Raw genomic sequence first — 5453 nt, forward strand, 5'->3', positions numbered from 1 at the left:
TCTGTATTTCTATAATTACACTAAAATATTTCAATACAAGTAGAAAAACATTTTTATTATGATCTAATTTAAAAGAGTGTAAAAGTTATTAGCTACTGTAGTAGAAGCAATAAAACATTATCTATATACAGTATATAGTATTACATTATTATAGATTAGTTGAAAGACAAAAGAGAAATATATAAGATGTCACATAGTTTTATGTAAAAAATATTACATTTGCATTAAAATGCACCAGCAACATTATGTAACTTCATACCATGTAGAGGTCTGATGATTTCCCAAGTCAGGCAGCACTTAAGCTAACAATGAGATAAGGAAAATGGGGGGGGGGAAACTGCTCCACCTGAGCAGACGATGACAGCAGTTTTGTTTTATCATTTTATATAACTAAGGGGTCTTAAAAATCAGTTTAAGATATTTATAAATGTCATGTCATTTGCCAAACCGCTTTATACCATACTGTGTCACAGGAAGCCGGAGGCTACCCAGCAAGCAACAAGCACATGGCAGGGTACACCCTGGATGGGGTGGCAGTCCATCGCAGGGCAAGTGCAAGCCAATCATACAAGGGGACAATTTGGAGGCCACAGTAAAGGTCGAGGGGGGAAACTCCCTACTCTTTTAAAGAAACACCCTTGGATTTTTAATGACTACTGAGTCAGGACCTCAGTTTAATGTCTCAGCCAAAAGATGGCACCCACTACAATGTCCCCACCACTATACTGGGGCATTAGGACCCACACAGACTGCAGGGTGGGCACCACCTGCTGGTCCCACTAACACCACTTCCAGCAGCAACTATAGCTTCCCAGGAGGTCTCCCATCCAGGTACTAACCCTGCTTAGCTTCAGTGGGTAGCCAGTTGAGAGCTGCAGGGTGATACAGCTTCTGGCTTATTTATATATGTGCAACAATATATATGTAGAATCATGAAGGTACTGTAGGTAAAACATAAATTAGAGCTTAGAATAACTGGGACCCTCACTTGGAAAATTATGAAAATATAGAAATACACAGGCGAACTGAAATATACAGCAATTATCCATTGTATAATTATAAGTCAATATATGATATGTGGTCTTGAGACCCAAGCTGATACAAAATAGCCACTAAATTATATTATGCCCTTGAAAAACTAGCTAAAGGTTGATTTAGCAAATTATATACAGGTATACATCAAGAGTTTTCAACATTTGTGATTTACAATATGAACGTTAAGATGGTCTGTTAATGATAGGTCAAAACCTGAATTTTAGAAGTTTACCTAATAAAAAGGAAAGATCTGGACTTAACTGGAATGAGAAAAAAGCACTCACTGCGTATTTGTTTGATACTTTCATTTCTATCTGTGTCTGTTCAATATGAATGTATCACCTATTAAGACCTTTTTAACCAGAAATAAAAGAGTGCATTCTTAAGAAATGTAACTTAAGAATTTTATTTAGAAATTAATGTTACAGAGAGCATTAAGTACATCATCCCTCCTCTAGAGGGCACTCGTATTCTTTCCATATTGTTCTTAGTTTTATTAGCGTCAGCTGTGTTTCATTCCCTTTCCATTATTTAAGCCCGGTGTCTAAGTAGTTCTGGGCTCAGCTTTGGAAGACAGATGCCCAGAAGCCCACCTACCACTGGGCACAGGAGTGGCCCGAGGGCACCGGCTTCATCACAGCGTCCTGACCTCTGTGTCCTGGGCTCGGAGCACCTTGCCCCGTTATGCTTTTAACTTTTCATGTTCCTGGTCCCAGTTCCTTGTTCCTGTTTTTAACCGTCTGCGTCTCCAATGGATCTCCCGGTTTCTGGATTTTGGACTGCGCCTTACTACCCCCTTTGGACTTCCTTTGGACTCGTTCGCCTGTGCTCCTCCCATGCACCGGATCACCTCAGTCACTGCTCCCCTGTCTGTCATCTCAACCTTACCTTGCTGTGCCTTGCCTGACGTCATTCTCCAGACACTTCCGAATTATACTGTCAAGCATATGGTCTTTAACAATGCATTTCACAGGAGTCTGACCCGGCTTCCGTGACATGTTGCTCAGGACCAGGATTGAGTACTGCTTTAGAAAACAATATACGGTCCCTTGCAAATATTCTGATCTTGTAAAGTTTTCACATTTTTAATTTATTAAAGATTGCTTTCATGACACTTTAAAGTATTGATTAAAATTTGTTATATACACAACCTCCACTCACTATTTTAGGTGAACAAACCATGCTATTATTTAAGTGGCCTCTATCTGAATAATAATAGTTGTTCACATAAGTACATAAAAAAATACTACTGTAAGATTCCTCAGCCACATAATGAATTTCAAGCAAACATTCAGTCATAAAAAAACAAGCATTCAAAACAACTTAAGGGTAAAACTGTATTTGTCATTCTTCATCCCCTTTCATATTTTAGTTCATTATGTGCATTTGTCCCCTGTTTGTCCGTCATTATTTAAGGCGTGCACTCCCGCTATGCCTCGCTCAGGATTCAGAGATGGACGCCCAGAAGCCCGCCTACCAGCGGGTCCAGGAGAGACCCGACGACATAGGCTTCATTACGGCGTCCTGACCGTCTGTCCGGGGCTTGGAGCGCTTGACCTCGTTACCTTGGTTTTTAGTCCCTGTCCCTGTTCCAGATCCCCTTCTGGATTTTAACTGTGTTTGTCTCATCTTGGATGGATCACCCGGTTTTGGACTGTGCCCCGGATTTTCACCATGGACTGTCTGATCTTGTCTGCCAGTGACACGCCCTCGAGCACCGGATCACGCCCCCCTGTCTGTCAACCCGTCCTACCCTGCTCTATCTACCCCTGATGTCCTTCTCCACTTACTTCCCTATTATACCATCTGCATAGGGTTCTGAACTAGGCTTCGCGGGACCCTGAACTGGCTCCCGTAACATTATTATGGCAGAGATCAGGAAAATGGTATAGAAATGCTTCAAACATCCTTAGTATCTTTTTGAGCATGTGAAGTTTATCTATACAAATAGAAGGTACTGTACCCAGACACCACCTAGACTGTCCTCCTAAACTGAGCAGCAAGAAGGAAACTGGTTAGGAAAGCTACTCTGAAGCCAACAGTGACTTTGGCATAATTACAGGCTTGAATGGCTAAGATGACATAACATTTCCATGGATCAATAATACCTCTCAGTCCACAAAGGCAGCTTGTGTAGAACTAAAAAAATCAGCAAGTTTTGCGTGGGGTCTGCAACAAAGCAACTAAGTGATACTGTAAATATGTGGCAAAAGGTTTTGTACTCAGACAAGAAAAAAACAAAAATAACTTTTTGGTCTAAATGCAATGTTCTACATCTGATTGAAAGTTAATATAATGCATCACTTGGTCAACACCATCCCTACTGTCAATCATGGTAGTGTCATTGTTCTGCTTCTCAACAGCAATGACTGGAAAGCCTGTCAAGATTGGTGAGAAAAGAGCAAATTACTTGCAAATCCTAGAAGAAAACCTGCCTTAAGTGTGTCAAAAATTCAATTTTCAATAGTACAATGATCCAAAGCACAAGGCCAAAGCTAAGCCATTGGAGTGGCTTAAAAATAAGAAGTGAATGTCTTGAGTGTGTTAGGCTGGTCCACAGCTCAGTTGTGAAGGACTGGACCCTATGCGGGTTCCAACGTTCACAAAAATCTAAAACAGTAATTGAGGGATATCCAAATCCTGAGTCTAGAGCGAAGTGAAAGTCCACCACCAGAAAGATAAAACTAGAACAAACAACCAAGACCATGATCCAAAAGTCAAGACAAGAAAAACCCAAAGTTCAAAACCTGGTAAGGAATCCAGGCAAGAAAGCAAAAGACCACGGGCTGACAATACCAAACTGAGGAAAACCAAACCAGGAAACAACAAGCAAACAAAATTGAGGAACAAAAGACAAAGAAAATGACAACAAGGAAGTAATCAGGAGCGGAAGAAAAATGCAGGAACAAGGGCAAAATTCACAAAAGGCGAAAGCTAGAGTTCTGAGTAGCATAAACAATACTGTGCTCAGGTTGAACAATGAGCAGGGATTAAATAGTCTTGAGGAGGGGAGGCACGGTGAGCTGGAGACACTAGGCAAGGAGGGATTGGGTACTGACGTCTGCTTGGTCTGTGCCTCTGCTGCGCAGTCAGAGCAGGCACTAGGGGTTGGGGTGCCCTCTAGTGGCGAGATGGTGGAACCGTAACAGAGTGTCCCAATTAAAGCACTAATTTGAATCCTAGAAAAATGAACAGCGGGAAAAAGTTGATAGATACCTACCCAAAACATTGTATTTAATCCACTTTGGAGTGGTGGCTCTGTGACTAAGGTTCTGTGACTGGGGCTGGAAGGTTGCCAGTTCAAATCCCATGGTTGGCAGAGGAATCCTGAGCAAGGCCATTAACCCCAGCTGCTCCAGGGGTGCTGTACAATTGCTGACCCTGTGTTCTGACCCCAAGCTTCTCTCTGTTTGTATGTCTCATGGAGAGCAATCTGGAGTATGTGAAAAAAACAAATCCTAATGCAAGAAATTGTATATGGCTAATAAAGTGATCCTTGTCCTTTTGGGTAGATTATCATAAGAACTTCATAATAGGAAAGGTTCCGAATGAGAGGAGCCCATTCGGGCCATTTACCAACTGGGCTGTTTACATAGGTCGCTGCACTCCAGGGGTACCATGTAAATGGCTGACCCTGTACTCTGACCCCAAACTTCTCTCTCCCCGTCTGTGTGCCTGTGTGTCTCATGGAGAACAAACTGGGGTGTGCGAAAAGACAAATCCTAATGCAAGAAATTGTATATGATTAATAAAATTGATCTTATAATATATACATATTGCGATGTTTGAAAATCACTCAGATACACACATACAATCTCATTCATTGTTAGTTTTAAAATTCTAAGTATTTCTAGAACTTCTCAGACAAGGTTAAATTACATTAATTACTGTAAGTGCTCAACTTAACAGGTCATTACTGTAATCATTCTGTTTGCGCTCAGAAAATGTGAATGTAAATGTATGCTACTGTTAACTTGCGCTGTCACGTTCCTGTCCTTATTACTGTTGGAATACATTGATTCTTATGGACAAAAAATATCGTACTTGAGCTTCATGAGAATATTTACATCCTTGTTATCCCCAATATCCTATTTCCATTATTTCATATGGGAAATGATAGTCTTTTCTAAACCAACATACTGTACGTGAGTAAAAATCAAACTATCCTGAAAATAAAATACTAAGTAAAGTACAAATCTCAGACAAATGTACCCAAATAGTGTAGCAAAGTAGTTCTAGACCGTTACTTCATACCCCTGGTCTGCGGTACAGTAGAAGTACCTGTGCATATTTAGTCACAGCTTTCAGTGTTCATACTAGGACACTCCTGTGTGCACTGCAAACTCCTTGATGTTTAGGCCAAGTGTAAAAAGTCATGCTGATTTACAAATTGGGAGACTATAAAAACTGGTTCCAAA

The sequence above is a fragment of the Lepisosteus oculatus genome, chromosome 1 (genome assembly GCF_040954835.1).
Source record: "Lepisosteus oculatus isolate fLepOcu1 chromosome 1, fLepOcu1.hap2, whole genome shotgun sequence".
NCBI classification, from domain to species: domain Eukaryota; kingdom Metazoa; phylum Chordata; class Actinopteri; order Semionotiformes; family Lepisosteidae; genus Lepisosteus; species Lepisosteus oculatus.